The 21,888-nt window shown below is 48.7% G+C and overlaps 11 non-coding genes across 11 annotated transcripts; all 11 read right to left on the reverse strand.

The window, feature by feature from the left end:
- Positions 1-367: 367 nt before the first annotated feature.
- TRNAL-CAA (transfer RNA leucine (anticodon CAA)) lies at positions 368-479 on the reverse strand. Its single transcript has 2 exons — positions 442-479; positions 368-413 (listed from the first exon to the last, which is right to left on the reverse strand). It is a non-coding gene; the product is annotated as a tRNA-Leu (tRNA).
- Positions 480-786: 307 nt separating this feature from the next.
- On the reverse strand, positions 787-859 carry TRNAV-CAC (transfer RNA valine (anticodon CAC)). The gene has a single exon. It is a non-coding gene; the product is annotated as a tRNA-Val (tRNA).
- A 388-nt stretch (positions 860-1,247) lies between these two features.
- Positions 1,248-1,319, reverse strand: TRNAP-AGG (transfer RNA proline (anticodon AGG)). Its single transcript has one exon. It is a non-coding gene; the product is annotated as a tRNA-Pro (tRNA).
- A 3,039-nt stretch (positions 1,320-4,358) lies between these two features.
- TRNAV-CAC (transfer RNA valine (anticodon CAC)) lies at positions 4,359-4,431 on the reverse strand. The gene has a single exon. It is a non-coding gene; the product is annotated as a tRNA-Val (tRNA).
- A 3,081-nt stretch (positions 4,432-7,512) lies between these two features.
- On the reverse strand, positions 7,513-7,624 carry TRNAL-CAA (transfer RNA leucine (anticodon CAA)). Its single transcript has 2 exons — positions 7,587-7,624; positions 7,513-7,558 (listed from the first exon to the last, which is right to left on the reverse strand). It is a non-coding gene; the product is annotated as a tRNA-Leu (tRNA).
- A 307-nt stretch (positions 7,625-7,931) lies between these two features.
- On the reverse strand, positions 7,932-8,004 carry TRNAV-CAC (transfer RNA valine (anticodon CAC)). Its single transcript has one exon. It is a non-coding gene; the product is annotated as a tRNA-Val (tRNA).
- Positions 8,005-11,502: 3,498 nt separating this feature from the next.
- On the reverse strand, positions 11,503-11,575 carry TRNAV-CAC (transfer RNA valine (anticodon CAC)). Its single transcript has one exon. It is a non-coding gene; the product is annotated as a tRNA-Val (tRNA).
- Positions 11,576-11,962: 387 nt separating this feature from the next.
- TRNAP-AGG (transfer RNA proline (anticodon AGG)) lies at positions 11,963-12,035 on the reverse strand. The gene has a single exon. It is a non-coding gene; the product is annotated as a tRNA-Pro (tRNA).
- Positions 12,036-15,075: 3,040 nt separating this feature from the next.
- On the reverse strand, positions 15,076-15,148 carry TRNAV-CAC (transfer RNA valine (anticodon CAC)). The gene has a single exon. It is a non-coding gene; the product is annotated as a tRNA-Val (tRNA).
- A 3,081-nt stretch (positions 15,149-18,229) lies between these two features.
- TRNAL-CAA (transfer RNA leucine (anticodon CAA)) lies at positions 18,230-18,341 on the reverse strand. The gene is made up of 2 exons: positions 18,304-18,341; positions 18,230-18,275 (listed from the first exon to the last, which is right to left on the reverse strand). It is a non-coding gene; the product is annotated as a tRNA-Leu (tRNA).
- A 307-nt stretch (positions 18,342-18,648) lies between these two features.
- On the reverse strand, positions 18,649-18,721 carry TRNAV-CAC (transfer RNA valine (anticodon CAC)). Its single transcript has one exon. It is a non-coding gene; the product is annotated as a tRNA-Val (tRNA).
- Between the last annotated feature and the right edge of the window lie 3,167 nt (positions 18,722-21,888).

A 21,888-nucleotide genomic window follows, 5' to 3' on the forward strand; every position in this document is an offset into this window, starting at 1 on the left:
AAGTCACGAGGAGGCACCATTGCCAATATGCTCCGCCCACCTAACCAAGAAACCTAGTTTGAGCTTGTCTGCCTGTGTTGTTGCAGGGGCAGTGTCTTCTTTGCCCAAAAGGTGGCAGGAGAGCCTCACTTCAAACAGTAGAATCAACTGCTTAAGTAGAAACCAGCATGGTAGTTACTGTCTAAAAGTGCAGCTCTAACAGAAGGTGTCCCTGAGACGCCCCTTCCAGTAATACACAGAATTTTGATTGAGGGCCCAGCCGATGGGTTGGTGGATTTCTCCTCACATGCCACAGCAGCTTCCAAAGATAGTGGTGTGAGGAGCTGGCTCTGCAAGCAGAGCAAGATTTAAGGGAAGAAAATACACCTGTCAGAAGTGGGATTTGAACCCACGCCTCCATGAAGAGACCAGAAGGCTCAGCTTCACTGATAATCAAGCTCTCTTGAGTCTGGCGCCTTAGACCACTCGGCCATCCTGACAGCCAAAACAGTGTGCAGGTCGGACTCTTCAGTCTGCACTTGTTGATTTTGCCGCTTGCAATGTTCCTATCAAAGTCACAGCTTTAAAGGCCCCACAATATAACATGGCCAAGAAAAAAAAAAAAAAACAGAACAAGAAACAATGCACATGCACGACCACCGAGGGATGCAGATAACTTTTTAGCGTCCTGCAATAGTAAAGCACGTTTTACACAGGTCACAAGTTTTTAAAGGTCATTTCTGTCTAAGTGTGCATTGAGAGAGACTGAGGTTTTAGGGAGCAAACACTAAAGCTGCTGCTGCCAAGTGTTTCTGCCCTGTCTCGAACCAGGGACCTTTCGCGTGTGAGGCGAACGTGATAACCACTACACTACAGAAACAAGCTTGCTGGTTTGACTGAAGGAGCACAGTTCCCCTCATATGTTTGCACGATTTCCTCTATACTTTATCAGCAGTTGCTCGGAATGCGAGGGGTAAGTGTGAAAATTGCAGCGGTGTCAGCCAGCATGCATACACTCAGACGTCCTGAAAAATCCCACAGCTGCGGGCAGAGACAGACAAATATCTGATGCCTAATTGCCAGGAAGGAAAGCCTGTGAAATCATCACACAGGGCGCACTGAGAGCAAGCAGGAAGGAAGCCAAGGCATTGTAATCCATTTTTCGCCTGAGGCAAAAAATATGTTTTGCGCAACAATGCTTCGAGTGGAATGAGAAATGTTGAGGCGTTGTGTATTTTGAGCAGGATTTGATTGGTTTCCGCTAAAATGGGCTCGTCCGGGATTTGAACCCGGGACCTCTCGCACCCTAAGCGAGAATCATACCCCTAGACCAACGAGCCTGGGCACAGAAACGCAACGGCTCCGACCCTGCTCGGAGGGTTGGTGACAGAGAGTGGGAGACTACATCCCAAAGCAAGAAACTGCACATGGTGCTCTCTTCTGCAGTACGACTAGAGTCATTTGCATGGTCTTCATCGAACATGACATAAAAAGCCTCTATCCTTTAGACATTTTGGCCCAGATTTACAAGAAAATGACTAAGCGCGACGCTGTGCCAAATTTGCAAGCCCCACGCGCCGTCATTTTCAAAATGCAGGGAAGCGCCGTATTTAGTAGAATACAGCGCACCCCTGTGCTTCCCCCTGCGCCAGCTCTAAATTAGCTGCTGAGCGCCAACGCAGCCGTTCTTGCACCATGGTACAAGGATGACTGCGTTGAGGGGGAAATTGTTTTTGTGCAGGAAGGGACACCTTCCTGCCCAAAAAAAAAATCTTCAATGGGGATTTGCTCTTACTTCTATGTGTGCTGCAGAATGCATCACACATAGAAAGAGCAAAAACAAGGAGAAATGAAAACATTTCTCCTCAGTGTGCCACTCTAACGACACCCCTGGGATGGCCTTGGATTTTGGCGCTGACGCAGATTTACGCCAACTCCTAAATCTGGAGCAGCATCTAAAAGCTATGGTGTTGCTGTGGCACACTCCCAACAACACCCATTGCACGCCCCTTCCAGGGAACGCGCTGCGTGCTAAGGGGCCGTATTTACAAGGTGGTGTTAAGCCACAAAAAGTGGCTGAACGCCATCTTGTAAATACCGCGCAGTGCATAGTGCCACTGGGGCGTCACTAAAAGTGATGCTCCGGTGGCGATAGGGCCTTGTAAGTCTGGCACTTTATTTGCTCAAGGTGTGTGTTCTTGGTGAGGGCAGGAAAGCTATTTTCGCTCTCGTACCTTCCTTCCTTGGCTGGTTTGAATGCTGTAGGCTCAGGCTTCATTGCAAAGGTCAAACAGTGAGCAACTGACTGCCGTAAGCTGGCGCAACTCCTCTTGGTGAGCTGTGACAGATGCCCCAGGAGCGTAGTACCTCACGATGGTGAGGGATAGACACAGTCTCTTTTATCTCAGCTTGCCTGTCAGGTGAGGCAGGAAATGCAAATACTGTGAAAAAGCCCAGCGACTCGAACCAGGGACCTTTCGCATGTGAGGTGCGCATGATAACCACTACACTAGACAAACAGACACACTTGCCGGCTTGCTTCATGTGGCTATGCATTGTACTGGAACCACCACACTATGGAAACAGACACACCTGCTTGCTTTATGTGGCTATGCATTGGACTGGGATGCAAGGATGGGTGCCAATGTTCATGACGCTCAAAGCTGAGCCTTCCGGAACACGATCTCTTCCCTTGGAAGAAAGGAACTGGGATCACTTTCATTCCAAGAGGTGATTTCAGAACTGGACCCGAAATTACCATGGAGAAGCACTGTGCATTTAATGTTCCTACGAGCACTGCTGCTCCAGCACAGAAAAGCAGTTGCAAAGAAATCTCGCATACCTTCATGATGCTGAACCGTCTCGACGCCAGTATAAAGCATGTATTGCATTGCAACATGACATCTTACAAGAGTGAAAAGCATAAATACTCCTGTTTAAAACACAGACTGAACCTATAAAGGTAGGGGTTTGTCTGGGATTTGAACCGAGGTCCTCTCACACCCGAAGCGAGAATCATACCCCTATACCAACTAGACTGCCGCTGCACAGTCATTTGAAACATCTTCTGAAGCGTCTTTCCGAAAAGCAGGACCATTTGGAGGCTCTCTCTCTCTAAGCGTGCCATAGCAATTGATGTTTTCTGTCAAGGATTTTTTGTTTGTCTCTAGCAAGGCAAGAGGTAGTCAAAATGCCCTGTGCCAGTGAGCTGAACTAGGGTACTGATGTGAAAAGCAGACCCTTTCTGGTAGTTGTAACCCGCTGCAAGTCATGGACCCTTGCACCTTAGACTTCCCAACCAGAAGCACTGAAGGGCCTGCTAGCTCTTGAGCCAGAGGAGCATGCCTCTTGGATTCAAGCACACTTGCTCGATCAGCGCTCGATCAGGCGAAATTTATATTAGTGGCTCATAGGCCTGAAACACTCACCTGGGAGACGCAGGGTGGCTGATTTCCCGGAATGGCCCTTGATGGGGAAATCACCTCCTTTCCCCCGCCTCATTTCAGAATTGTGTGCTAGTCGCAAGAGAGTGTTCAGGGGTTCATGGGTACTGCCTACTCCCAGCTGCCTCTCTGTCTTCTTCATGTAAATTGCAAGTCACGAGGAGGCACCATTGCCAATATGCTCCGCCCACCTAACCAAGAAACCTAGTTTGAGCTTGTCTGCCTGTGTTGTTGCAGGGGCAGTGTCTTCTTTGCCCAAAAGGTGGCAGGAGAGCCTCACTTCAAACGATAGAATCAACTGCTTAAGTAGAAACCAGCATGGTAGTTACTGTCATAAAGTGCAGCTCTAACAGAAGGTGTGTCTGAGACGCCCCTTCCAGTAATACACAGAATTTTGATTGAGGGCCCAGCCGATGGGTTGGTGGATTTCTCCTCACATGCCACAGCAGCTTCCAAAGATAGTGGTGTGAGGAGCTGGCTCTGCAAGCAGAGCAAGATTTAAGGGAAGAAAATACACCTGTCAGAAGTGGGATTTGAACCCACGCCTCCATGAAGAGACCAGAAGGCTCAGCTTCACTGAAGATCAAGCTCTCTTGAGTCTGGCACCTTAGACCACTCGGTCATCCTGACAGCCAAAACAGTGTGCAGGTCGGACTCTTCAGTCTGCACTTGTTGATTTTGCCGCTTGCAATGTTCCTATCAAAGTCACAGCTTTAAAGGCCCCACAATATAACATGGCCAAGAAAAAAAAAAAAAACAGAACAAGAAACAATGCACATGCACGACCACCGAGGGATGCAGATAACTTTTTAGCGTCCTGCAATAGTAAAGCACGTTTTACACAGGTCACAAGTTTTTAAAGGTCATTTCTGTCTAAGTGTGCATTGAGAGAGACTGAGGTTTTAGGGAGCAAACACAAAAGCTGCTGCTGCCAAGTGTTTCTGCCCGGTATCGAACCGGGGACCTTTCGCGTGTGAGGCGAACGTGAAAACCACTACACTACAGAAACAAGCTTGCTGGTTTGACTGAAGGAGCACAGTTCCCCTCATATGTATGCACAATTTCCTCTATACTTTATCAGCAGTTGCTCGGAATGCGAGGAGTAAGTGTGAAAATTGCAGCGGTGTCAGCCAGCATGCATACACTCAGACGTCCTGAAAAATCCCACAGCTGCGGGCAGAGACAGACAAATATCTGATGCCTAAATGCCAGGAAGGAGAGCCTGTGAAATCATCACACAGGGCGCACTGAGAGCAAGCAGGAAGGAAGCCAAGGCATTGTAATCCATTTTTCGCCTGAGGCAAAAAATATGTTTTGCGCAACAATGCTTCGAGTGGAATGAGAAATGTTGAGGGGTTTTGTATTTTGAGCAGGATTTGATTGTTTTCCGCTAAAATGGGCTCGTCCGGGATTTGAACCCGGGACCTCTCGCACCCTAAGCGACAATCATACCCCTAGACCAACGAGTCTGGGCACAGAAATGCAACGGCTCCGACCCTGCTCGGAGGGTTGGTGACAGAGAGTGGGAGACTACATCCCAAAGCAAGAAACTGCACATGGTGCTCTCTTCTGCAGTACGACTAGAGTCATTTGCATGGTCTTCATCGAACATGACATAAAAAGCCTCTATCCTTTAGACATTTTGGCCCAGATTTACAAGAAAATGACTAAGCGCGACGCTGTGCCAAATTTGCAAGCCCCACGCGCCGTCATTTTCAAAATGCAGGGAAGCGCCGCATTTAGTAGAATACAGCGCACCCCTGTGCTTCCCCCTGCGCCAGCTCTAAATTAGCTGCTGAGCGCCAACGCAGCCGTTCTTGCACCATGGTACAAGGATGACTGCGTTGAGGGGGAAATTGTTTTTGTGCAGGAAGGGACACCTTCCTGCCCAAAAAAAAAATCTTCAATGGTGATTTGCTCTTACTTCTATGTGTGCTGCAGAATGCATCACACATAGAAAGAGCAAAAACAAGGAGAAATGAAAACATTTCTCCTCAGTGTGCCACTCTAACAACACCCCTGGGATGGCGTTGGATTTTGGCGCTGACGCAGATTTACGCCAACTCCTAAATCTGGAGCAGCATCAAAATGCTATGGTGTTGCTGTGGCACACTCCCAACAACACCCATTGCACGCCCCTTCCAGGGAACGCGCTGCGTGCTAAGGGGCCGTATTTACAAGGTGGTGTTAAGCCACAAAAAGTGGCTGAACGCCATCTTGTAAATACCGCGCAGTGCATAGTGCCACCGGGGCGTCACTAAAAGTGATGCTCCGGTGGCGATAGGGCCTTGTAAGTCTGGCACTTTATTTGCTCAAGGTGTGTGTTCTTGGTGAGGGCAGGAAAGCTATTTTCGCTCTCGTACCTTCCTTCCTTGGCTGGTTTGAATGCTGTAGGCTCAGGCTTCATTGCAAAGGTCAAACAGTGAGCAACTGACTGCCGTAAGCTGGCGCAACTCCTCTTGGTGAGCTGTGACAGATGCCCCAGGAGCGTAGTACCTCACGATGGTGAGGGATAGACACAGTCTCTTTTATCTCAGCTTGCCTGTCAGGTGAGGCAGGAAATGCAAATACTGTGAAAAAGCCCAGCGACTCGAACCAGGGACCTTTCGCATGTGAGGTGCGCATGATAACCACTACACTACACAAACAGACACACTTGCCGGCTTGCTTCATGTGGCTATGCATTGTACTGGAACCACCACACTATGGAAACAGACACACCTGCTTGCTTTATGTGGCTATGCATTGGACTGGGATGCAAGGATGAGGGCCAATGTTCATGACGCTCAAAGCTGAGCCTTCCGGAACACGATCTCTTCCCTTGGAAGAAAGGAACTGGGATCACTTTCATTCCAAGAGGTGATTTCAGAACTGGACCCGAAATTACCATGGAGAAGCACTGTGCATTTAATGTTCCTACGAGCACTGCTGCTCCAGCACAGAAAAGCAGTTGCAAAGAAATCTCGCATACCTTCATGATGCTGAACCGTCTCGACGGCAGTATAAAGCATGTATTGCATTGCAACATGACATCTTACAAGAGTGAAAAGCATAAATACTCCTGTTTAAAACACAGACTGAACCTATAAAGGTAGGGGCTTGTCTGGGATTTGAACCGAGGTCCTCTCACACCCGAAGCGAGAATCATACCCCTATACCAACTAGACTGCCGCTGCATAGTCATTTGAAACATCTTCTGAAGCGTCTTTCCGAAAAGCAGGGCCATTTGGAGGCTCTCTCTCTCTAAGCGTGCCATAGCAATTGATGTTTTCTGTCAAGGATTTTTTGTTTGTCTCTAGCAAGGCAAGAGGTAGTCAAAATGCCCTGTGCCAGTGAGCTGAACTAGGGCACTGATGTGAAAAGCAGACCCTTTCTGGTAGTTGTAACCCGCTGCAAGTCATGGACCCTTGCACCTTAGACTTCCCAACCAGAAGCACTGAAGGGCCTGCTAGCTCTTGAGCCAGAGGAGCATGCCTCTTGGATTCAAGCACACTTGCTCGATCAGCGCTCGATCAGGCGAGATTTATATTAGTGGCTCATAGGCCTGAAACACTCACCTGGGAGACGCAGGGTGGCTGATTTCCCGGAATGGCCCTTGATGGGGAAATCACCTCCTTTCCCCCGCCTCATTTCAGAATTGTGTGCTAGTCGCAAGACAGTGTTCAGGGGTTCATGGGTACTGCCTACTCCCAGCTGCCTCTCTGTCTTCTTCATGTAAATTGCAAGTCACGAGGAGGCACCATTGCCAATATGCTCCGCCCACCTAACCAAGAAACCTAGTTTGAGCTTGTCTGCCTGTGTTGTTGCAGGGGCAGTGTCTTCTTTGCCCAAAAGGTGGCAGGAGAGCCTCACTTCAAACGATAGAATCAACTGCTTAAGTAGAAACCAGCATGGTAGTTACTGTCATAAAGTGCAGCTCTAACAGAAGGTGTGCCTGAGACGCCCCTTCCAGTAATACACAGAATTTTGATTGAGGGCCCAGCCGATGGGTTGGTGGATTTCTCCTCACATGCCACAGCAGCTTCCAAAGATAGTGGTGTGAGGAGCTGGCTCTGCAAGCAGAGCAAGATTTAAGGGAAGAAAATACACCTGTCAGAAGTGGGATTTGAACCCACGCCTCCATGAAGAGACCAGAAGGCTCAGCTTCACTGAAGATGAAGCTCTCTTGAGTCTGGCGCCTTAGACCACTCGGCCATCCTGACAGCCAAAACAGTGTGCAGGTCGGACTCTTCAGTCTGCACTTGTTGATTTTGCCGCTTGCAATGTTCCTATCAAAGTCACAGCTTTAAAGGCCCCACAATATAACATGGCCAAGAAAAAAAAAAAAAAACAGAACAAGAAACAATGCACATGCACGACCACCGAGGGATGCAGATAACTTTTTAGCGTCCTGCAATAGTAAAGCACGTTTTACACAGGTCACAAGTTTTTAAAGGTCATTTCTGTCTAAGTGTGCATTGAGAGAGACTGAGGTTTTAGGGAGCAAACACAAAAGCTGCTCCTGCCAAGTGTTTCTGCCCGGTCTCGAACCGGGGACCTTTTGCGTGTGAGGCGAACGTGATAACCACTACACTACAGAAACAAGCTTGCTGGTTTGACTGAAGGAGCACAGTTCCCCTCATATGTTTGCACGATTTCCTCTATACTTTATCAGCAGTTGCTCGGAATGCGAGGGGTAAGTGTGAAAATTGCAGCGGTGTCAGCCAGCATGCATACACTCAGACGTCCTGAAAAATCCCACAGCTGCGGGCAGAGACAGACAAATATCTGATGCCTAAATGCCAGGAAGGAGAGCCTGTGAAATCATCACACAGGGCGCACTGAGAGCAAGCAGGAAGGAAGCCAAGGCATTGTAATCCATTTTTCGCCTGAGGCAAAAAATATGTTTTGCGCAACAATGCTTCGAGTGGAATGAGAAATGTTGAGGGGTTGTGTATTTTGAGCAGGATTTGATTGTTTTCCGCTAAAATGGGCTCGTCTGGGATTTGAACCTGGGACCTCTCGCACCCTAAGCGAGAATCATACCCCTAGACCAACAAGCCTGGGCACAGAAATGCAACGGCTCCAACCCTGCTCGGAGGGTTGGTGACAGAGAGTGGGAGACTACATCCCAAAGCAAGAAACTGCACATGGTGCTCTCTTCTGCAGTACGACTAGAGTCATTTGCATGGTCTTCATCGAACATGACATAAAAAGCCTCTATCCTTTAGACATTTTGGCCCAGATTTACAAGAAAATGAGTAAGCGCGACGCTGTGCCAAATTTGCAAGCCCCACGCGCCGTCATTTTCAAAATGCAGGGAAGCGCCGTATTTAGTAGAATACAGCGCACCCCTGTGCTTCCCCCTGCGCCAGCTCTAAATTAGCTGCTGAGCGCCAACGCAGCCGTTCTTGCACCATGGTACAAGGATGACTGCGTTGAGGGGGAAATTGTTTTTGTGCAGGAAGGGACACCTTCCTGCCCAAAAAAAAAATCTTCAATGGTGATTTGCTCTTACTTCTATGTGTGCTGCAGAATGCATCACACATAGAAAGAGCAAAAACAAGGAGAAATGAAAACATTTCTCCTCAGTGTGCCACTCTAACGACACCCCTGGGATGGCGTTGGATTTTGGCGCTGACGCAGATTTACGCCAACTCCTAAATCTGGAGCAGCATCAAAATGCTATGGTGTTGCTGTGGCACACTCCCAACAACACCCATTGCACGCCCCTTCCAGGGAACGCGCTGCGTGCTAAGGGGCCGTATTTACAAGGTGGTGTTAAGCCACAAAAAGTGGCTGAACGCCATCTTGTAAATACCGCGCAGTGCATAGTGCCACCGGGGCGTCACTAAAAGTGATGCTCCGGTGGCGATAGGGCCTTGTAAGTCTGGCACTTTATTTGCTCAAGGTGTGTGTTCTTGGTGAGGGCAGGAAAGCTATTTTCGCTCTCGTACCTTCCTTCCTTGGCTGGTTTGAATGCTGTAGGCTCAGGCTTCATTGCAAAGGTCAAACAGTGAGCAACTGACTGCCGTAAGCTGGCGCAACTCCTCTTGGTGAGCTGTGACAGATGCCCCAGGAGCGTAGTACCTCACGATGGTGAGGGATAGACACAGTCTTTTTTATCTCAGCTTGCCTGTCAGGTGAGGCAGGAAATGCAAATACTGTGAAAAAGCCCAGCGACTCGAACCAGTGACCTTTCGCATGTGAGGTGCGCATGATAACCACTACACTACACAAACAGACACACTTGCCGGCTTGCTTCATGTGGCTATGCATTGTACTGGAACCACCACACTATGGAAACAGACACACCTGCTTGCTTTATGTGGCTATGCATTGGACTGGGATGCAAGGATGAGGGCCAATGTTCATGACGCTCAAAGCTGAGCCTTCCGGAACACGATCTCTTCCCTTGGAAGAAAGGAACTGGGATCACTTTCATTCCAAGAGGTGATTTCAGAACTGGACCCGAAATTACCATGGAGAAGCACTGTGCATTTAATGTTCCTACGAGCACTGCTGCTCCAGCACAGAAAAGCAGTTGCAAAGAAATCTCGCATACCTTCATGATGCTGAACCGTCTCGACGCCAGTATAAAGCATGTATTGCATTGCAACATGACATCTTACAAGAGTGAAAAGCATAAATACTCCTGTTTAAAACACAGACTGAACCTATAAAGGTAGGGGTTTGTCTGGGATTTAAACCGAGGTCCTCTCACACCCGAAGCGAGAATCATACCCCTATACCAACTAGACTGCCGCTGCATAGTCATTTGAAACATCTTCTGAAGCGTCTTTCCGAAAAGCAGGGCCATTTGGAGGCTCTCTCTCTCTAAGCGTGCCATAGCAATTGATGTTTTCTGTCAAGGATTTTTTGTTTGTCTCTAGCAAGGCAAGAGGTAGTCAAAATGCCCTGTGCCAGTGAGCTGAACTAGGGCACTGATGTGAAAAGCAGACCCTTTCTGGTAGTTGTAACCCGCTGCAAGTCATGGACCCTTGCACCTTAGACTTCCCAACCAGAAGCACTGAAGGGCCTGCTAGCTCTTGAGCCAGAGGAGCATGCCTCTTGGATTCAAGCACACTTGCTCGATCAGCGCTCGATCAGGCGAGATTTATATTAGTGGCTCTTGGCCTGAAACACTCACCTGGGAGACGCAGGGTGGCTGATTTCCCGGAATGGCCCTTGATGGGGAAATCACCTCCTTTCCCCCGCCTCATTTCAGAATTGTGTGCTAGTCGCAAGACAGTGTTCAGGGGTTCATGGGTACTGCCTACTCCCAGCTGCCTCTCTGTCTTCTTCATGTAAATTGCAAGTCACGAGGAGGCACCATTGCCAATATGCTCCGCCCACCTAACCAAGAAACCTAGTTTGAGCTTGTCTGCCTGTGTTGTTGCAGGGGCAGTGTCTTCTTTGCCCAAAAGGTGGCAGGAGAGCCTCACTTCAAACGATAGAATCAACTGCTTAAGTAGAAACCAGCATGGTAGTTACTGTCATAAAGTGCAGCTCTAACAGAAGGTGTGTCTGAGACGCCCCTTCCAGTAATACACAGAATTTTGATTGAGGGCCCAGCCGATGGGTTGGTGGATTTCTCCTCACAAGCCACAGCAGCTTCCAAAGATAGTGGTGTGAGGAGCTGGCTCTGCAAGCAGAGCAAGATTTAAGGGAAGAAAATACACCTGTCAGAAGTGGGATTTGAACCCACGCCTCCATGAAGAGACCAGAAGGCTCAGCTTCACTGAAGATCAAGCTCTCTTGAGTGTGGCACCTTAGACCACTCGGCCATCCTGACAGCCAAAACAGTGTGCAGGTCGGACTCTTCAGTCTGCACTTGTTGATTTTGCCGCTTGCAATGTTCCTATCAAAGTCACAGCTTTAAAGGCCCCACAATATAACATGGCCAAGAAAAAAAAAAAAAACAGAACAAGAAACAATGCACATGCACGACCACCGAGGGATGCAGATAACTTTTTAGCGTCCTGCAATAGTAAAGCACGTTTTACACAGGTCACAAGTTTTTAAAGGTCATTTCTGTCTAAGTGTGCATTGAGAGAGACTGAGGTTTTAGGGAGCAAACACAAAAGCTGCTGCTGCCAAGTGTTTCTGCCCGGTATCGAACCGGGGACCTTTCGCGTGTGAGGCGAACGTGAAAACCACTACACTACAGAAACAAGCTTGCTGGTTTGACTGAAGGAGCACAGTTCCCCTCATATGTTTGCACGATTTCCTCTATACTTTATCAGCAGTTGCTCGGAATGCGAGGGGTAAGTGTGAAAATTGCAGCGGTGTCAGCCAGCATGCATACACTCAGACGTCCTGAAAAATCCCACAGCTGCGGGCAGAGACAGACAAATATCTGATGCCTAAATGCCAGGAAGGAGAGCCTGTGAAATCATCACACAGGGCGCACTGAGAGCAAGCAGGAAGGAAGCCAAGGCATTGTAATCCATTTTTCGCCTGAGGCAAAAAATATGTTTTGCGCAACAATGCTTCGAGTGGAATGAGAAATGTTGAGGGGTTTTGTATTTTGAGCAGGATTTGATTGTTTTCCGCTAAAATGGGCTCGTCCGGGATTTGAACCCGGGACCTCTCGCACCCTAAGCGAGAATCATACCCCTAGACCAACGAGTCTGGGCACAGAAATGCAACGGCTCCGACCCTGCTCGGAGGGTTGGTGACAGAGAGTGGGAGACTACATCCCAAAGCAAGAAACTGCACATGGTGCTCTCTTCTGCAGTACGACTAGAGTCATTTGCATGGTCTTCATCGAACATGACATAAAAAGCCTCTATCCTTTAGACATTTAGGCCCAGATTTACAAGAAAATGACTAAGCGCGACGCTGTGCCAAATTTGCAAGCCCCACGCGCCGTCATTTTCAAAATTCAGGGAAGCGCCGTATTTAGTAGAATACAGCGCACCCCTGTGCTTCCCCCTGCGCCAGCTCTAAATTAGCTGCTGAGCGCCAACGCAGCCGTTCTTGCACCATGGTACAAGGATGACTGCGTTGAGGGGGAAATTGTTTTTGTGCAGGAAGGGACACCTTCCTGCCCAAAAAAAAAATCTTCAATGGTGATTTGCTCTTACTTCTATGTGTGCTGCAGAATGCATCACACATAGAAAGAGCAAAAACAAGGAGAAATGAAAACATTTCTCCTCAGTGTGCCACTCTAACAACACCCCTGGGATGGCGTTGGATTTTGGCGCTGACGCAGATTTACGCCAACTCCTAAATCTGGAGCAGCATCAAAATGCTATGGTGTTGCTGTGGCACACTCCCAACAACACCCATTGCACGCCCCTTCCAGGGAACGCGCTGCGTGCTAAGGGGCCGTATTTACAAGGTGGTGTTAAGCCACAAAAAGTGGCTGAACGCCATCTTGTAAATACCGCGCAGTGCATAGTGCCACCGGGGCGTCACTAAAAGTGATGCTCCGGTGGCGATAGGGCCTTGTAAGTCTGGCACTTTATTTGCTCAAGGTGTGTGTTCTTGGTGAGGGCAGGAAAGCTATTTTCGCTCTCGTACCTTCCTTCCTTGGCTGGTTTGAATGCTGTAGGCTCAGGCTTCATTGCAAAGGTCAAACAGTGAGCAACTGACTGCCGTAAGCTGGCGCAACTCCTCTTGGTGAGCTGTGACAGATGCCCCAGGAGCGTAGTACCTCACGATGGTGAGGGATAGACACAGTCTCTTTTATCTCAGCTTGCCTGTCAGGTGAGGCAGGAAATGCAAATACTGTGAAAAAGCCCAGCGACTCGAACCAGGGACCTTTCGCATGTGAGGTGCGCATGATAACCACTACACTACACAAACAGACACACTTTCCGGCTTGCTTCATGTGGCTATGCATTGTACTGGAACCACCACACTATGGAAACAGACACACCTGCTTGCTTTATGTGGCAATGCATTGGACTGGGATGCAAGGATGAGGGCCAATGTTCATGACGCTCAAAGCTGAGCCTTCCGGAACACGATCTCTTCCCTTGGAAGAAAGGAACTGGGATCACTTTCATTCCAAGAGGTGATTTCAGAACTGGACCCGAAATTACCATGGAGAAGCACTGTGCATTTAATGTTCCTACGAGCACTGCTGCTCCAGCACAGAAAAGCAGTTGCAAAGAAATCTCGCATACCTTCATGATGCTGAACCGTCTCGACGGCAGTATAAAGCATGTATTGCATTGCAACATGACATCTTACAAGAGTGAAAAGCATAAATACTCCTGTTTAAAACACAGACTGAACCTATAAAGGTAGGGGCTTGTCTGGGATTTGAACCGAGGTCCTCTCACACCCGAAGCGAGAATCATACCCCTATACCAACTAGACTGCCGCTGCATAGTCATTTGAAACATCTTCTGAAGCGTCTTTCCGAAAAGCAGGGCCATTTGGAGGCTCTCTCTCTCTAAGCGTGCCATAGCAATTGATGTTTTCTGTCAAGGATTTTTTGTTTGTCTCTAGCAAGGCAAGAGGTAGTCAAAATGCCCTGTGCCAGTGAGCTGAACTAGGGCACTGATGTGAAAAGCAGACCCTTTCTGGTAGTTGTAACCCGCTGCAAGTCAAGGACCCTTGCACCTTAGACTTCCCAACCAGAAGCACTGAAGGGCCTGCTAGCTCTTGAGCCAGAGGAGCATGCCTCTTGGATTCAAGCACACTTGCTCGATCAGCGCTCGATCAGGCGAGATTTATATTAGTGGCTCATAGGCCTGAAACACTCACCTGGGAGACGCAGGGTGGCTGATTTCCCGGAATGGCCCTTGATGGGGAAATCACCTCCTTTCCCCCGCCTCATTTCAGAATTGTGTGCTAGTCGCAAGACAGTGTTCAGGGGTTCATGGGTACTGCCTACTCCCAGCTGCCTCTCTGTCTTCTTCATGTAAATTGCAAGTCACGAGGAGGCACCATTGCCAATATGCTCCGCCCACCTAACCAAGAAACCTAGTTTGAGCTTGTCTGCCTGTGTTGTTGCAGGGGCAGTGTCTTCTTTGCCCAAAAGGTGGCAGGAGAGCCTCACTTCAAACGATAGAATCAACTGCTTAAGTAGAAACCAGCATGGTAGTTACTGTCATAAAGTGCAGCTCTAACAGAAGGTGTGCCTGAGACGCCCCTTCCAGTAATACACAGAATTTTGATTGAGGGCCCAGCCGATGGGTTGGTGGATTTCTCCTCACATGCCACAGCAGCTTCCAAAGATAGTGGTGTGAGGAGCTGGCTCTGCAAGCAGAGCAAGATTTAAGGGAAGAAAATACACCTGTCAGAAGTGGGATTTGAACCCACGCCTCCATGAAGAGACCAGAAGGATCAGCTTCACTGAAGATCAAGCTCTCTTGAGTCTGGCCCCTTAGACCACTCGGCCATCCTGACAGCCAAAACAGTGTGCAGGTCGGACTCTTCAGTCTGCACTTGTTGATTTTGCCGCTTGCAATGTTCCTATCAAAGTCACAGCTTTAAAGGCCCCACAATATAACATGGCCAAGAAAAAAAAAAAAAAACAGAACAAGAAACAATGCACATGCACGACCACCGAGGGATGCAGATAACTTTTTAGCGTCCTGCAATAGTAAAGCACGTTTTACACAGGTCACAAGTTTTTAAAGGTCATTTCTGTCTAAGTGTGCATTGAGAGAGACTGAGGTTTTAGGGAGCAAACACAAAAGCTGCTCCTGCCAAGTGTTTCTGCCCGGTCTCGAACCGGGGACCTTTCGCGTGTGAGGCGAACGTGATAACCACTACACTACAGAAACAAGCTTGCTGGTTTGACTGAAGGAGCACAGTTCCCCTCATATGTTTGCACGATTTCCTCTATACTTTATCAGCAGTTGCTCGGAATGCGAGGGGTAAGTGTGAAAATTGCAGCGGTGTCAGCCAGCATGCATACACTCAGACGTCCTGAAAAATCCCACAGCTGCGGGCAGAGACAGACAAATATCTGATGCCTAAATGCCAGGAAGGAGAGCCTGTGAAATCATCACACAGGGCGCACTGAGAGCAAGCAGGAAGGAAGCCAAGGCATTGTAATCCATTTTTCGCCTGAGGCAAAAAATATGTTTTGCGCAACAATGCTTCGAGTGGAATGAGAAATGTTGAGGGGTTGTGTATTTTGAGCAGGATTTGATTGTTTTCCGCTAAAATGGGCTCGTCCGGGATTTGAACCTGGGACCTCTCGCACCCTAAGCGAGAATCATACCCCTAGACCAACGAGCCTGGGCATAGAAATGCAACGGCTCCAACCCTGCTCGGAGGGTTGGTGACAGAGAGTGGGAGACTACATCCCAAAGCAAGAAACTGCACATGGTGCTCTCTTCTGCAGTACGACTAGAGTCATTTGCATGGTCTTCATCGAACATGACATAAAAAGCCTCTATCCTTTAGACATTTTGGCCCAGATTTACAAGAAAATGAGTAAGCGCGACGCTGTGCCAAATTTGCAAGCCCCACGCGCCGTCATTTTCAAAATGCAGGGAAGCGCCGTATTTAGTAGAATACAGCGCACCCCTGTGCTTCCCCCTGCGCCAGCTCTAAATTAGCTGCTGAGCGCCAACGCAGCCGTTCTTGCACCATGGTACAAGGATGACTGCGTTGAGGGGGAAATTGTTTTTGTGCAGGAAGGGACACCTTCCTGCCCAAAAAAAAAATCTTCAATGGTGATTTGCTCTTACTTCTATGTGTGCTGCAGAATGCATCACACATAGAAAGAGCAAAAACAAGGAGAAATGAAAACATTTCTCCTCAGTGTGCCACTCTAACGACACCCCTGGGATGGCGTTGGATTTTGGCGCTGACGCAGATTTACGCCAACTCCTAAATCTGGAGCAGCATCAAAATGCTATGGTGTTGCTGTGGCACACTCCCAACAACACCCATTGCACGCCCCTTCCAGGGAACGCGCTGCGTGCTAAGGGGCCGTATTTACAAGGTGGTGTTAAGCCACAAAAAGTGGCTGAACGCCATCTTGTAAATACCGCGCAGTGCATAGTGCCACCGGGGCGTCACTAAAAGTGATGCTCCGGTGGCGATAGGGCCTTGTAAGTCTGGCACTTTATTTGCTCAAGGTGTGTGTTCTTGGTGAGGGCAGGAAAGCTATTTTCGCTCTCGTACCTTCCTTCCTTGGCTGGTTTGAATGCTGTAGGCTCAGGCTTCATTGCAAAGGTCAAACAGTGAGCAACTGACTGCCGTAAGCTGGCGCAACTCCTCTTGGTGAGCTGTGACAGATGCCCCAGGAGCATAGTACCTCACGATGGTGAGGGATAGACACAGTCTCTTTTATCTCAGCTTGCCTGTCAGGTGAGGCAGGAAATGCAAATACTGTGAAAAAGCCCAGCGACTCGAACCAGGGACCTTTCGCATGTGAGGTGCGCATGATAACCACTACACTACACAAACAGACACACTTGCCGGCTTGCTTCTTGTGGCTATGCATTGTACTGGAACCACCACACTATGGAAACAGACACACCTGCTTGCTTTATGTGGCTATGCATTGGACTGGGATGCAAGGCTGAGGGCCAATGTTCATGACGCTCAAAGCTGAGCCTTCCGGAACACGATCTCTTCCCTTGGAAGAAAGGAACTGGGATCACTTTCATTCCAAGAGGTGATTTCAGAACTGGACCCGAAATTACCATGGAGAAGCACTGTGCATTTAATTTTCCTACGAGAACTGCTGCTCCAGCACAGAAAAGCAGTTGCAAAGAAATCTCGCATACCTTCATGATGCTGAACCGTCTCGACGCCAGTATAAAGCATGTATTGCATTGCAACATGACATCTTACAAGAGTGAAAAGCATAAATACTCCTGTTTAAAACACAGACTGAACCTATAAAGGTAGGGGTTTGTCTGGGATTTGAACCGAGGTCCTCTCACACCCGAAGCGAGAATCATACCCCTATACCAACTAGACTGCCGCTGCATAGTCATTTGAAACATCTTCTGAAGCGTCTTTCCGAAAAGCAGGGCCATTTGGAGGCTCTCTCTCTCTAAGCGTGCCATAGCAATTGATGTTTTCTGTCAAGGATTTTTTGTTTGTCTCTAGCAAGGCAAGAGGTAGTCAAAATGCCCTGTGCCAGTGAGCTGAACTAGGGCACTGATGTGAAAAGCAGACCCTTTCTGGTAGTTGTAACCCGCTGCAAGTCATGGACCCTTGCACCTTAGACTTCCCAACCAGAAGCACTGAAGGGCCTGCTAGCTCTTGAGCCAGAGGAGCATGCCTCTTGGATTCAAGCACACTTGCTCGATCAGCGCTCGATCAGGCGAGATTTATATTAGTGGCTCATAGGCCTGAAACACTCACCTGGGAGACGCAGGGTGGCTGATTTCCCGGAATGGCCCTTGATGGGGAAATCACCTCCTTTCCCCCGCCTCATTTCAGAATTGTGTGCTAGTCGCAAGACAGTGTTCAGGGGTTCATGGGTACTGCCTACTCCCAGCTGCCTCTCTGTCTTCTTCATGTAAATTGCAAGTCACGAGGAGGCACCATTGCCAATATGCTCCGCCCACCTAACCAAGAAACCTAGTTTGAGCTTGTCTGCCTGTGTTGTTGCAGGGGCAGTGTCTTCTTTGCCCAAAAGGTGGCAGGAGAGCCTCACTTCAAACGATAGAATCAACTGCTTAAGTAGAAACCAGCATGGTAGTTACTGTCATAAAGTGCAGCTCTAACAGAAGGTGTGCCTGAGACGCCCCTTCCAGTAATACATAGAATTTTGATTGAGGGCCCAGCCGATGGGTTGGTGGATTTCTCCTCACATGCCACAGCAGCTTCCAAAGATAGTGGTGTGAGGAGCTGGCTCTGCAAGCAGAGCAAGATTTAAGGGAAGAAAATACACCTGTCAGAAGTGGGATTTGAACCCACGCCTCCATGAAGAGACCAGAAGGCTCAGCTTCACTGAAGATCAAGCTCTCTTGAGTCTGGCGCCTTAGACCACTCGGCCATCCTGACAGGCAAAACAGTGTGCAGGTCGGACTCTTCAGTCTGCACTTGTTGATTTTGCCGCTTGCAATGTTCCTATCAAAGTCACAGCTTTAAAGGCCCCACAATATAACATGGCCAAGAAAAAAAAAAAAAAACAGAACAAGAAACAATGCACATGCACGACCACCGAGGGATGCAGATAACTTTTTAGCGTCCTGCAATAGTAAAGCACGTTTTACACAGGTCACAAGTTTTTAAAGGTCATTTCTGTCTAAGTGTGCATTGAGAGAGACTGAGGTTTTAGGGAGCAAACACAAAAGCTGCTCCTGCCAAGTGTTTCTGCCCGGTCTCGAACCGGGGATCTTTCGCGTGTGAGGCAAACGTGATAACCACTACACTACAGAAACAAGCTTGCTGGTTTGACTGAAGGAGCACAGTTCCCCTCATATGTTTGCACGATTTCCTCTATACTTTATCAGCAGTTGCTCGGAATGCGAGGGGTAAGTGTGAAAATTGCAGCGGTGTCAGCCAGCATGCATACACTCAGACGTCCTGAAAAATCCCACAGCTGCGGGCAGAGACAGACAAATATCTGATGCCTAAATGCCAGGAAGGAGAGCCTGTGAAATCATCACACAGGGCGCACTGAGAGCAAGCAGGAAGGAAGCCAAGGCATTGTAATCCATTTTTCGCCTGAGGCAAAAAATATGTTTTGCGCAACAATGCTTCGAGTGGAATGAGAAATGTTGAGGGGTTGTGTATTTTGAGCAGGATTTGATTGTTTTCCGCTAAAATGGGCTCGTCCGGGATTTGAACCTGGGACCTCTCCCACCCTAAGCGAGAATCATACCCCTAGACCAACGAGCCTGGGCACAGAAATGCAACGGCTCCAACCCTGCTCGGAGGGTTGGTGACAGAGAGTGGGAGACTACATCCCAAAGCAAGAAACTGCACATGGTGCTCTCTTCTGCAGTACGACTAGAGTCATTTGCATGGTCTTCATCGAACATGACATAAAAAGCCTCTATCCTTTAGACATTTTGGCCCAGATTTACAAGAAAATGAGTAAGCGCGACGCTGTGCCAAATTTGCAAGCCCCACGCGCCGTCATTTTCAAAATGCAGGGAAGCGCCGTATTTAGTAGAATACAGCGCACCCCTGTGCTTCCCCCTGCGCCAGCTCTAAATTAGCTGCTGAGCGCCAACGCAGCCGTTCTTGCACCATGGTACAAGGATGACTGCGTTGAGGGGGAAATTGTTTTTGTGCAGGAAGGGACACCTTCCTGCCCAAAAAAAAAATCTTCAATGGTGATTTGCTCTTACTTCTATGTGTGCTGCAGAATGCATCACACATAGAAAGAGCAAAAACAAGGAGAAATGAAAACATTTCTCCTCAGTGTGCCACTCTAACGACACCCCTGGGATGGCGTTGGATTTTGGCGCTGACGCAGATTTACGCCAACTCCTAAATCTGGAGCAGCATCAAAATGCTATGGTGTTGCTGTGGCACACTCCCAACAACACCCATTGCACGCCCCTTCCAGGGAACGCGCTGCGTGCTAAGGGGCCGTATTTACAAGGTGGTGTTAAGCCACAAAAAGTGGCTGAACGCCATCTTGTAAATACCACGCAGTGCATAGTGCCACCGGGGCGTCACTAAAAGTGATGCTCCGGTGGCGATAGGGCCTTGTAAGTCTGGCACTTTATTTGCTCAAGGTGTGTGTTCTTGGTGAGGGCAGGAAAGCTATTTTCGCTCTCGTAGCTTCCTTCCTTGGCTGGTTTGAATGCTGTAGGCTCAGGCTTCATTGCAAAGGTCAAACAGTGAGCAACTGACTGCCGTAAGCTGGCGCAACTCCTCTTGGTGAGCTGTGACAGATGCCCCAGGAGCGTAGTACCTCACGATGGTGAGGGATAGACACAGTCTCTTTTATCTCAGCTTGCCTGTCAGGTGAGGCAGGAAACGCAAATACTGTGAAAAAGCCCAGCGACTCGAACCAGGGACCTTTCGCATGTGAGGTGCGCATGATAACCACTACACTAGACAAACAGACACACTTGCCGGCTTGCCTCATGTGGCTATGCATTGTACTGGAACCACCACACTATGGAAACAGACACACCTGCTTGCTTTATGTGGCTATGCATTGGACTGGGATGCAAGGATGAGGGCCAATGTTCATGACGCTCAAAGCTGAGCCTTCCGGAACACGATCTCTTCCCTTGGAAGAAAGGAACTGGGATCACTTTCATTCCAAGAGGTGATTTCAGAACTGGACCCGAAATTACCATGGAGAAGCACTGTGCATTTAATGTTCCTACGAGCACTGCTGCTCCAGCACAGAAAAGCAGTTGCAAAGAAATCTCGCATACCTTCATGATGCTGAACCGTCTCGACGCCAGTATAAAGCATGTATTGCATTGCAACATGACATCTTACAAGAGTGAAAAGCATAAATACTCCTGTTTAAAAGACAGACTGAACCTATAAAGGTAGGGGTTTGTCTGGGATTTGAACCGAGGTCCTCTCACACCCGAAGCGAGAATCATACCCCTATACCAACTAGGCTGCCGCTGCATAGTCATTTGAAACATCTTCTGAAGCGTCTTTCCGAAAAGCAGGGCCATTTGGAGGCTCTCTCTCTCTAAGCGTGCCATAGCAATTGATGTTTTCTGTCAAGGATTTTTTGTTTGTCTCTAGCAAGGCAAGAGGTAGTCAAAATGCCCTGTGCCAGTGAGCTGAACTAGGGCACTGATGTGAAAAGCAGACCCTTTCTGGTAGTTGTAACCCGCTGCAAGTCATGGACCCTTGCACCTTAGACTTCCCAACCAGAAGCACTGAAGGGCCTGCTAGCTCTTGAGCCAGAGGAGCATGCCTCTTGGATTCAAGCACACTTGCTCGATCAGCGCTCGATCAGGCGAGATTTATGTTAGTGGCTCATAGGCCTGAAACACTCACCTGGAAGACGCAGGGTGGCTGATTTCCCGGAATGGCCCTTGATGGGGAAATCACCTCCTTTCCCCCGCCTCATTTCAGAATTGTGTGCTAGTCGCAAGACAGTGTTCAGGGGTTCATGGGTACTGCCTACTCCCAGCTGCCTCTCTGTCTTCTTCATGTAAATTGCAAGTCACGAGGAGGCACCATTGCCAATATGCTCCGCCCACCTAACCAAGAAACCTAGTTTGAGCTTGTCTGCCTGTATTGTTGCAGGGGCAGTGTCTTCTTTGCCCAAAAGGTGGCAGGAGAGCCTCACTTCAAACGATAGAATCAACTGCTTAAGTAGAAACCAGCATGGTAGTTACTGTCATAAAGTGCAGCTCTAACAGAAGGTGTGCCTGAGACGCCCCTTCCAGTAATACACAGAATTTTGATTGAGGGCCCAGCCGATGGGTTGGTGGATTTCTCCTCACATGCCACAGCAGCTTCCAAAGATAGTGGTGTGAGGAGCTGGCTCTGCAAGCAGAGCAAGATTTAAGGGAAGAAAATACACCTGTTAGAAGTGGGATTTGAACCCACGCCTCCATGAGGAGACCAGAAGGCTCAGCTTCACTGAAGATCAAGCTCTCTTGAGTCTGGT

Source organism: Pleurodeles waltl, unplaced genomic scaffold, assembly GCF_031143425.1.
Source record: "Pleurodeles waltl isolate 20211129_DDA unplaced genomic scaffold, aPleWal1.hap1.20221129 scaffold_72, whole genome shotgun sequence".
Taxonomy (NCBI): Eukaryota; Metazoa; Chordata; class Amphibia; order Caudata; family Salamandridae; genus Pleurodeles; species Pleurodeles waltl.